The following is a 12500-nucleotide window of genomic DNA, read 5'->3' as shown; positions in this document are numbered from 1 at the left end:
GGGCGCACCCGGAGCCTCGCAGCAAGACGGTTCCGCGGGAGGCCAAAAGGCACGGGACCGAACTCGGATTCGACATTGACCGCCGAAACGGAACAACGCTTCACCTCGCACAGGCCCGGCACGTCAGCCGCGACCCGCTTCCTCGCCAAGCCCGACACGCCCCGATCCTCAGAGCCAATCCTTATCCCGAAGTTACGGATCCAATTTGCCGACTTCCCTTACCTACATTATTCTATCGACTAGAGGCTCTTCACCTTGGAGACCTGCTGCGGATATGGGTACGAACCGGCGCGACGCCTCGACGTGGCCCTCTCCCGGATTTTCAAGGTCCGAGGGGAAGATCCGGACACCGCCGCAACTGCGGTGCTCTTCGCGTTCCAAACCATATCTCCCTGCTAGAGGATTCCATGGAACTCGAACGCTCATGCAGAAAAGAAAACTCTTCCCGGATCTCCCGACGGCGTCTCCGGGTCCTTTTGGGTTGCCCCGACGAACTCTCTTGCGAGGGCCCGAATTATTAACGGTTCCGCTGCCGGGTTCCGGAATAGGAACCGGATTCCCTTTCGCCCAATGGGTGTGTGCTCGCTTCGTACGTTTACGTTCGAATTAAAAACGAACCAACGACATATCTACACCACATCAACATCGGCTTTCGCCTAGGGCTTAGGATCGACTGACTCGTGTGCAACGGCTGTTCACACGAAACCCTTCTCCACGTCAGTCCTCCAGGGCCTCGCTGGAGTATTTGCTACTACCACCAAGATCTGCACCGACGGCGGCTCCAGACGGCCTCACGGCCAGTCCTTCTGCGCTCACCGCCGCGACCCTCCTACTCGTCAGGGCTTCATGGCCGGTTAATTAAATAACCGACCGCACATGCCGCTGACGGCCGAGTATAAGCACGACGCTTCAGCGCCATCCATTTTCAGGGCTAGTAACTTCGGCAGGTGAGTTGTTACACACTCCTTGGCGGATTCCGACTTCCATGGCCACCGTCCTGATGTCTTAAGTTACCAACGCCTTTCATGGTATCCCATAAGCGTCGATTTAGGCGCTTTAACTCGGCGTTTGGTTCATCCCACAGCGCCAGTTCTGCTTACCAAAAATGGCCCACTTGGCACTCTGATTCGAGTCTCGCGGCTTCATATAAAGTTCGAGCAAGCCGGAGATCTCACCCATTTAAAGTTTGAGAATAGGTTGAGGCCGTTTCGACCCCAATGCCTCTAATCATTCGCTTTACCGGATGAAACTCGTAAGCGACGAGCGCCAGCTATCCTGAGGGAAACTTCGGAGGGAACCAGCTACTAGATGGTTCGATTAGTCTTTCGCCCCTATACCCAGTTCCGACGATCGATTTGCACGTCAGAATCGCTACGGACCTCCATCAGGGTTTCCCCTGACTTCGTCCTGACCAGGCATAGTTCACCATCTTTCGGGTCCCAGCGTGTACGCTCTTGGTGCGCCTCTTCTCGCAATGAGAATGAGACGCCCCGGGAGTGCGGGGCGACAGCCGTAACGGCCGCCCATCTTCCCTTAGTCCGTGCAAGACGAACTTTCACTTTCATTGCGCCTTTAGGTTTAGTCATGTCCCAATGACTCGCGCACATGCTAGACTCCTTGGTCCGTGTTTCAAGACGGGTCCTGAAAGTACCCAAAGCTATAGCGTCGCAGATCGGCGTTTCAACCGAGTCTGTCCGAGAACTCATTGGCGAACAGCCATTCGTAGACAGAACCGACACCAGGTGCGATTACCGTCATAAACGAACGCGCTTGCCAATGGTCGGACGCTAACTGTGTAGCGGCCCGGCGCCATATGCATACCTTCGAGCGAGTCGACCGGGAAACACCGCGGGTTCGTCCGAAACGGCGAACCGTTCGAACGGGCTCCACCGCGGGCCTTAGATCGACACCCAAAGGATCGCGACGTCCTACTGGGGGAGAAGTGCACGCGTTCGACTTCGGTTCGCATAAACAAAAGGCGCGAACGACGCGTACGCCGTTCGTCGCACGATCATTTAGCGCCGCTATCGAGTCACGCTGAATCTCCCCTTTCGACCTTTCGGGTTTCTCAGGTTTACCCCTGAACGGTTTCACGTACTATTGAACTCTCTCTTCAAAGTTCTTTTCAACTTTCCCTCACGGTACTTGTTCGCTATCGGTCTCGTGGTCATATTTAGCCTTAGATGGAGTTTACCACCCACTTAGGGCTGCACTCTCAAGCAACCCGACTCTGAGGAGAGATCCTCCCGTTATCGGCAACGGTCACTACGGGCCTGGCACCCTCTATGGGCTGTGGCCCCGTTCAAGATGGACTTGGACGCGTCGCACAATCTCGGGATGACGGATCCTCCCTAACACCACATTTCCCGGCGTCCGGTTTCGGCCGCGGGATTCAGTGCTGGGCTTTTTCCTGTTCGCTCGCCGCTACTAAGGAAATCCTAGTTAGTTTCTTTTCCTCCGCTTAATAATATGCTTAAATTCAGCGGGTAGTCTCACCTGCTCTGAGGTCGCAAATATAAATTTGCCTTTATTTTGTCAGACGATAATTACACGTATTCCGTTTATATGGCTGCCTCCAAACAATTTCAAACATCGATCTGACGTCGTTGCGAGAATGTTGTTGTTGTTAATTATAGTGCATAAAATATGCATATAAACAACTTTAACGTCTCGGACACGACGATCGCTTCGTTCGAAATTTAAGCGTTGTGGCTGCTTTTTAATATCGGACGTGCTACGTCTAAACCAACTTGTACCAACAAACTAATAAGAATGTCAGCCGCTATTGCGTTTTAGGATGCCGCGTTATTTTTTATATTGTTTTTATTGTTGTCTACGTTGCATAATATTTTATTATGACAACCGACAATCAATTAACAATTATAGTAACGCGTCATATTTGCACCCAACACGCTCCGACGTAATTGTCTACACAACATTGTGCGCTGTGTTTAAGACAAAAACCGAGCAGTCTTTGAAATTGACACGACCCTCAGCCAGGAGTGGTCCGGGAACAGTATATCCGAGGACCGCAATGTGCGTTCGAAATGTCGATGTTCATGTGTCCTGCAGTTCACAAGTTGACGCGCAATTAGCTGCGTTCTTCATCGACCCACGAGCCAAGTGATCCACCGTTCAGGGTAATCTTTTCAAACAAATTTAAAATATTATTACATAACGCACCGTTCCACATCGAAATCGTTTCATCATCACACAACAACAAAAATAACTACTTAAGGTTATTACAATTGTGATGTATATGTGAGAAACGGACCAATCGAAAGAAACGTTCGGCGTTATATTTTATAATATTTTATTTAATTAAAGTGGCATTTGTTTCTACTTATCGAAAAGAGTATGCAGTTATAGTTTAAGTTTACATAAAGAATAACCCGATGATATTAACGTTTTATAAATACGTATATATATCTATTAGGTTTTTTTTCTCTATCAACTTTGTCTATAAAACTCTGCTCCTTTTGCGATAAGCATTATGTATATTTATTAAATAGAAAATATGTCGAAAAACCAGACGTTTTCTTCAAACAAACGCCACAGCTACAAACTTAATCACAACAATATTTACCAAACAATACAATTGTAGGGTGTTTTGTGTGATACGTCGTTTGGTGGGCATTCTAAGAACGTCCGTCGACATAAAAACGAATCAAAAGAAAAGCACAGGCAGTGCAAAACGTTCCTTCGTCAGTCGGGCGTATATCATTTAAAACCCACAGAATCTAAAAAAGTTAATAAACTTTTTTATTTAGATTCCTACGGTTCGTCGCGTCGTTAAAGTAAATTATTACTTCGACGCATGCGGAACCCAGGTACCCGAAAACCGTAAGCCTAAGCGTTTTTTTCCAAACATCACTCACTATCGATAAAGTAAATTGATTTTATGTATTTATAAATGTGCGTTTGTATGTATAGTAGTATAGTAGTAGTATATTTTGTTATTGGTTGTTTCGAGCTTTTTATTGTTATAAAACGTTTTTGTAGTCTTGTACATAAAGTACAGACGAATAGACAGCCCCTTTTATTTATTAATAAACTCCAACCATTTACAAATTAAATTACAACTACAACATCTCTTTTACACATTAATTATACACCATCTTTATTTTCTTTTTTCCGAAGCGAATACGATGAAGAAAATACGCAAAGACTGGCTTACAAAACCGTAAGCCTAAGCGTTTATTTTTCAAACATCACTCACCATCGGTAAAGTAAAATGATGGTATGTATAAATGTGTATTTGTATGTACAGTAGCGTAATAATTTTGTTGTTGGTTGTTTCGAGTTTATTTATTATTATGGTTTGTATGTATAAAGTTTTAGTCTTGTACATAAAGTACAGACGAATAGACAGCCCCTTTTATTTATTAATAAACTCCAACCATTTACAAATTAAATTACAACTACAACATCTCTTTTACACATTAATTATACACCATCTTTATTTTCTTTTTTCCGAAGCGAATACGATGAAGAAAATACGCAAAGACTGGCTTACAAAACCGTAAGCCTAAGCGTTTATTTTTCAAACATCACTCACCATCGGTTAAGTAAAATGATGGTATGTATAAATGTGTATTTGTATGTACAGTAGCGTATTAATTTTGTTGTTGGTTGTTTCGAGTTTATTTATTATTATGGTTTGTATGTATAAAGTTTTAGTCGTGTACATAAAGTACGATCGTATTGGCAGACACCATTATTATTCATTCATTCATTCTTGTTTGTTATTATAAATAACTCCAACCATATACAAATACTACAACAACAACAACAACATCTCTTGCACATTAATTATACACCACCACTGTGTATTAGTACTTTTTTTCGAAGCGAATACGATGATGGAAATACGCTAAGACCGGCACTGCGAAAGCAATAATAAAACGTTAGCACATAACCATCTTTCGACAATATTGATTCGTGTTAATGTTCGAAAAAATTCTTTGAAAACGTCGTTTACGGCACGTTTACAATCGATTTATAAAATAAATCGAAAAACGTAACAACAGATCCGCTTAATGCAAGACGACCCGTTGTTGCTTTTCCGTTCGACGCATAATAAAGAATTTTGTATGAGAATTGATCATCATACGAATAGTGTATGTATGTGTGTTTTTTGTTGATCAGCACAGACAAAATGTGTGTGTATGTGTGACAACTAAACAACAACATTTACACGTTAATGATCCTTCCGCAGGTTCACCTACGGAAACCTTGTTACGACTTTTACTTCCTCTAAATGATCAAGTTTGGTCATCTTCCCAGCAACATCGGCAACGTCGAAACGCCACCGCGCACCGGTCCGAAGACCTCACTAAATCATTCAATCGGTAGTAGCGACGGGCGGTGTGTACAAAGGGCAGGGACGTAATCAACGCGAGCTTATGACTCGCGCTTACTGGGAATTCCTCGTTCATGGGGAACAATTGCAAGCCCCAATCCCTAGCACGAAGGAGGTTCAGCGGGTTACCCGGACCGCTCGGTCAGGGAGGACACGCTGATTCCTTCAGTCAGTCGCTGTTCACCGCTTGAACCGATCGGATCGTTTCGCTCCGCTCGGACCAACGCGCATTGAGAAGTGACAAACAGTTTGTGCTTGTGGAAGTGCAAACACCAAGACAAAATCATACAAAATCTGGTGAGTCGCTTAAAATTTATCTGCCCATCAGGGCTTTTATTTAAAAATGGGGTCGTCACGTCGAAACTCGACGACGTCGACAAGCGATCAATTGGATCATGAAAACTCCGGCGATGATATCGCAAATATTATTGAAGACTGCTCAAAAAATTTAAAAGTTTTAGATAGTTTCATTCTGAAATCGAAAGAGTCTATCCGCGAGAGACAAACTTATCAAACGGCTATACAAAACATACAATCCGGCCTAAGAAATATTTTATTAAGCTTCAGAAAACCTAGTTTTGAATCCGATATTGAAAATAAGATAGCCAGCATTGTGGAAAAAGTCATTGATAATAAAATAAATAATTTAAACCCAAATTCGTCGCCGATTGGACCGAGATACAGCCAGATTTTAAAGTCAAACTTAACAAAAAGCACTGAACCCGTCACAGCCCCGGCAAAGCTCCCTCAGAGCAACTATAAAGTAATTGTCAAACCCAATGAAAGTCTAAAAAATGTGAAATCATCCGAAGACACGAGAAAAATATTAACATCCAAGTCACCGCATGAATTTGGCATTAAAGTGAATAAAATCGTCCCGATTAGAAATAATGCAATTTTAATTGAGTCCACGTGTTCGTCTATTTTGAACTTAACTGATAGCCCTGTCCTCAAATCTTTAAATTTACAAGCGGAAAGAATTAATAAAGTGTGGCCAAAAATTCAAGTTTTTGATGTCCCGAAAGAAATGGTGGCCGACGAGCTAATTAAGGAAATTCAAAAGCAACCAGATTTACCGGGAAATATTCCAAAACAATTTGTAAAATCGGCTTTCAAAGCAGGGAATAAAGAGGGAAAAACAAACCATTGGGTTATTGAAATTCATCCCGCTGCGCGGAATTACTTTATCGCATCAGGTAGCAAATTGTTCGTAAGCTGGAAATCCCTGCATGTTAGAGATTACCTGAGAATAACAAGATGCTTTAAATGTCAGAAATTTGGGCACGTCTCAAAATTTTGCAACTCTGAAAAACAGTGTGGTTACTGTGCCAGCAATGATCATGAGTCAATTTCTTGTAATTTCAAAAATAATGAGGACAAACACAAATGCAGTAATTGTGAAAGAGCCGGCCAACAAGAACTTAATCATCCAGCAGGGTCAACCATTTGTCCCATTTACAAACACCGGATGCAAGAGGCCCTAAAAAACATCGACTTTGATGGATAACACAATTAATATAATTCAGCTAAACTGCAATGGCGCGAAATTGGCAACGGCAGAATTAGTTAAATATGCACTTGATAATAATTTCCAATTGGCATTTTTACAAGAGCCGCATAGGGTCAAATACGGGCAAAATTACAGATTGTCAGGAATCTCGACCGCAATTAGCTGCTTTGCAACTAACGATCCAAAATTCCAAACGGCAATTTTGTGTTTTGACCCAAGTTTAAATCCCTTATTTTACCCTCAACTTTCAAATAAATTCTTAACATTACTTTCTATTTCGGTAAATAATGTACTAATCTTTTGTTTGAGCATCTACCTGCCGCCAAGCGAAAATCCGTTGCCAATTTTTGAACACCTGCACAAAGTGATGGAATTTGTAGCAGGTAGTAGAGTCCTTATCTGCGGAGATTTTAATTCGAGGTCACAACTATGGTTTGATCATATTAATGATAGAAAGTCGCACATTATTGAGGAATTTTTAGTAAATTATAACTTAAATTTAGCTAATCAACCGAACAATATCCCGACTTTCCAGACAATTAATGGCAAATCAAATATTGATCTGACAATTATCTCAAACAATCCTCTCATTGAAGTAGCAAATTGGAAAGTTGAAAATGTAACCACATCTGATCATAATGTAATAAGCTTTAAAATTAATAAACATCTTTCACATGCAGACCATACTACACCTTCTTTGACTTTCAGATTGGACTTGGACTCGGTTAAAGAAGAAATTCTGCAACCGCAGGTCGACGCCCTCTTGAGCCGCCTGGAAGAACGTTTTTCGACGATTGATTCCATTCGGGAAATTGAAAGCGCGACCAATCAACTATATAGCGGACTTAAAGCTATATTTATACGACACGGGAAAAAGCGGAAAAATTTTGTGGGTAGGCCCGACTGGTGGAATGAAGAATTGGACAGATTTCGAAAAATCTACCTTGCGAAAAAATCTCTATTTTATCGCAACAGATTCCGTGAATATTCTGACCACCTTTTCGACGAAATGACAAAGGCTAAACAAACTTTCAAAGAGAAAGTCGAGAAACGGAGACGACAAAGCTGGCTGGAATTTGCTGAAAATGACCTGGCGCGGAATCCCTGGGGAGTTATCTACAAATTGGCCTCTGAAAAATTCAAAACTCGTGGAATTTTGCAATCTTTTCAAACCGATGATGAAAACATAACCAGGGATTTTCGTTCAACCATGGAATTTCTCGTCGCAAATCTGCTTCCTGATGACGACCCCGACATCAACACCGAGGAGCAACGAATCACTCAAGGGGATTACCGAGCTACCACAGCGGAAGTGGGAAGTGACGTTGTGATTACCGAGGCGGAAGTCGACCAGCTCGTCTCTCAAATACAAAACAAAAAGGCCCCTGGTCTTGACAACCTGAAAGGAAAGATCTTAAAAAGATTACACCCCAAAATTACGCCGATAATGACCAGAATATACAATGCTTGTTGGACCCTAAACTACTTTCCGACCACCTGGAAAAAGGGCAACCTTGTAATTCTGCTTAAGGACCCGAAAGCGAGCCACTCAAATATCAAGAATTACCGGCCGATAACACTGCTTCCGGAGCATGGCAAAATTCTTGAGAAAACCATAAGGAGAAAGTTGGAAGAAGAACTGTCGCCGTTGCATTCTCAACGCCAATTCGGATTTGTCAAGGGACGTTCGACAAGTGATGCACTGCACTTACTTGTCTCAACAATTCGGGACTCCGAGGCCAAGTATGTGGCGACGATCTTCTTTGATATCAAAGGCGCTTTTGATAACTTATGGTGGCCCTCTCTGATAAAAACACTTCGAAATCGAGGAGTGACTTCGAAACTAACAGCGATGATCAAGAGCTATCTCACAGACCGAGTCGTGGAATTTACGCAGGGAGACGTCTCAGTTCGAAAATTCTGCACCAAAGGATGCCCTCAGGGATCTGTTCTGGGCCCCACACTATGGAACCTGACTATGGACACTCTTTTGAACTCAGAATGGTCGGATTTTGCAACTCCAATCGCATACGCCGACGATCTTGCTGTTATTGTGAAATCAGATCTTCGATCACAACTTAAGACAAGATTAAATCAGGTAACAAACAAAATTACAGATTGGGCTACTCGTAATAAATTGACAGTTTCAGAAACGAAGACAACATTTATGATACATAAATGTCCTCCGAGAGCCCACCACCGGGACCTCGACATTCGGATTTACGGAAAGAAAATCTCGCTTGTTAAAACGCAGAAGTACCTTGGCATTCTTCTCGATTCCAAATTGCATTTCGAAAGCCATGCAAGCTACGCAGCGAAGAAAGTCCGGCAAATCTCAATGAGTCTTCGAACTCTTGCTTCAAGGAAATTTGGACAAACATGCGATGAATCACTCCGCGTGATTTATCACGGTGCAATTGTTCCGATTATCACCTACGGTAGCCGAATCTGGTCAGACAGACTTCATGTTGTGAAGAACAACCGGCAATATCTGTCTGCACAAGCCCCCTTCAACCGTATTCTTGCAAAGTGCTACGCATCCGTGTCAAAAGAAGCCGCCGCTGTCCTGGCTGGAAACCTTCCCATAGACATTGAAATTCAGGTCCGAAATTGCATCAGCGAGATAAAACATGGGCGGAGTGCTTTACTCTTCGATGAGGTAATTACACCGCAGACCTTCGACTCCGTGGCCCACTGCAAAGAATATGCCCGACTTCGTGCCCTTGACTGTTGGCAAAGCCGATGGGAAACATCGACGAAAGGACGAGTTTCGTTTGAATTTTTTCCGGACGTTTTTCACCGACTTGAAGGCCCCCCAATCACGTTTTCGCATCACAAGTCTCAAGTTCTCACAGGACATGGGAATTTTGGAATCCACCAAACCAGACTTGGAAAAAGTGAAAACGCGAAGTGTGACAATTGCCCCGAATGTGACGATGACCCAATCCACCGGATTTTAGAGTGCCCTATGTTTACGGACGCTCAAAATCGGATTAGGGAAATTACCGGAATTTGGCCCCCTGACCTTACACAGGTCCCTTACATTGACGATGACGAAGTGTTTAGTGCACTTTCCCTGGATTTGACTCCCCCGGATTTGACTTTAGAATAAGTTAGTTAGGTTAGCATGTAATGTTAGGTTAGGATGACTCAATCCACTAGATTTTGGAGCACCACCTGTTCGCAGACGCACAAAACGGATTGGGAAATCACCCGGATTTGACCACTCGATTATGACTTCCCGGATTGACATTTAATTAACTACAATGTAAATAGTTGTACATACATAATTTACACAAACACAAAACACACACACACTTACATGTTACGCAATTTCACACCTGCACTATACACAAAACTTGCATACACACACACATGCTTGCACATACACATTTATGCACGTCATAACATGGGTTTGCACAAGCCTACACACGCACCCACAAATCACAATAAATGCACACACACACACACTTTCTCCCGCACAATCACACACCCATATACACAAACACACACGCACAATCACACAAGCATACACGCAAAACACTCTCACTTCACTCACCTTTAGTGTGATTGTTAGACTAGGTTAGTTAGGTTAACTTAAGTTAGTTTTAAGTTTTTATTTCTACAAAAATTCTTACTTGCCCCCGTCAGCCTAAAAATTGTAAAATTTCTCAAACTTTTCCTACACTGGACTTTTCTTGTCACATTTAATTTCACCATTTTTGTTCAACTTCAAAACCGAAAAGCAAGGTTTGGGAAAGCTTTGATAAATTATCCTTTCAATATTGTTCATCTTCAATTTAGGAGACGGCATACTTTGACGATAGAAAAGCTGGAAATACATTTCGTTAACTTAGTATAATTAATGAAAATATTGTAAATAGACTTCAAATTTTGTATCCGACTTTCCGCCCAATTTGGCGGCTGATTCTTAAATAAACGTGCCCTCGGGCACCTTTTTTTTTTTTTTTTTTTGATTCCTTCAGTGTAGCGCGCGTGCGGCCCAGAACATCTAAGGGCATCACAGACCTGTTATTGCTCAATCTCGTGCGGCTAGAAGCCGCCTGTCCCTCTAAGAAGAATTGTTTGTACGCCGACAGTAAAAACCGCACATAGAGACCGGGCGAACCCGGCTCCAGCCGGCATTTGGGATGTCGAAATACGCCTATTTAGCAGGCTAGAGTCTCGTTCGTTATCGGAATTAACCAGACAAATCGCTCCACCAACTAAGAACGGCCATGCACCACCACCCACCGAATCAAGAAAGAGCTCTCAATCTGTCAATCCTTCCGGTGTCCGGGCCTGGTGAGGTTTCCCGTGTTGAGTCAAATTAAGCCGCAGGCTCCACTCCTGGTGGTGCCCTTCCGTCAATTCCTTTAAGTTTCAGCTTTGCAACCATACTTCCCCCGGAACCCAAAAGCTTTGGTTTCCCGGAAGCTGCCCGCCGAGTCATCGGAGGAACGTCGGCGGATCGCTAGCTGGCATCGTTTATGGTTAGAACTAGGGCGGTATCTGATCGCCTTCGAACCTCTAACTTTCGTTCTTGATCAATGAAAGCGTTTTTGGCAAATGCTTTCGCTTCTGTCCGTCTTGCGACGATCCAAGAATTTCACCTCTAACGTCGCAATACGAATGCCCCCATCCGTTCCTATTAATCATTACCTCGGGGTTCCGAAAACCAACAAAATAGAACCGAGGTCCTATTCCATTATTCCATGCACACAGTATTCAGGCGAAGTTTTAGCCTGCTTTAAGCACTCTAATTTGTTCAAAGTAAACGTGCCGGCCCACCTCGACACTCAATGAAGAGCACCGCGGCGGGATTGAGTTGGGCCGCCCTCTCGAGCTAAGCCCACCGGCAGGACGTCCCGCGAAACGCCAGTTAACACCGCGAACGATGAACCGGCGGCGCGGGACACAAATTCGACTACGAGCTTTTTAACCGCAACAACTTTAATATACGCTATTGGAGCTGGAATTACCGCGGCTGCTGGCACCAGACTTGCCCTCCAATTGATCCTCGTTAAAGGGTTTAGAGTGTACTCATTCCGATTACGGGGCCTCGGATGAGTCCCGTATCGTTATTTTTCGTCACTACCTCCCCGTGCCGGGAGTGGGTAATTTGCGCGCCTGCTGCCTTCCTTGGATGTGGTAGCCGTTTCTCAGGCTCCCTCTCCGGAATCGAACCCTGATTCCCCGTTACCCGTTACAACCATGGTAGGCGCAGAACCTACCATCGACAGTTGATAAGGCAGACATTTGAAAGATGCGTCGCCGGTGCGAGACCGTGCGATCAGCGTAAAGTTATTCAGATTCACCAAGTTGTACGATGACGGCGAAACCGCCACCGATTGGTTTTGATCTAATAAAAGCGCTCCTTCCGTCTCCGGTCGGAGCTCTGTTTGCATGTATTAGCTCTAGAATTACCACAGTTATCCAAGTAAATGTGGGTACGATCTAAGGAACCATAACTGATTTAATGAGCCTTTCGCGGTTTCACCTTAATTTGGCTTGTACTGAGACATGCATGGCTTAATCTTTGAGACAAGCATATGACTACTGGCAGGATCAACCAGGGAACTGTGTTTTTGTGTTTTTTGAGACAGACGAGAGAATAAAATACTCATC

General features: G+C 43.7%; 1 non-coding gene and 1 pseudogene across 1 annotated transcript; both read right to left on the bottom strand.

Moving 5' to 3' along the window:
- The window catches only part of LOC135267775 (large subunit ribosomal RNA), a 4572-nt pseudogene extending 2062 nt beyond the window's left edge, over positions 1–2510 (bottom strand).
- Positions 2511–2986: 476 nt separating this feature from the next.
- LOC135267774 (5.8S ribosomal RNA) lies at positions 2987–3143 on the bottom strand. The gene has a single exon (XR_010336147.1). It is a non-coding gene; the product is annotated as a 5.8S ribosomal RNA (ribosomal RNA).
- Between the last annotated feature and the right edge of the window lie 9357 nt (positions 3144–12500).

Source organism: Tribolium castaneum, unplaced genomic scaffold, assembly GCF_031307605.1.
Source record: "Tribolium castaneum strain GA2 unplaced genomic scaffold, icTriCast1.1 ptg000090l, whole genome shotgun sequence".
NCBI lineage: Eukaryota > Metazoa > Arthropoda > Insecta > Coleoptera > Tenebrionidae > Tribolium > Tribolium castaneum.
This window is presented reverse-complemented; position numbering and strand designations above follow the sequence as displayed.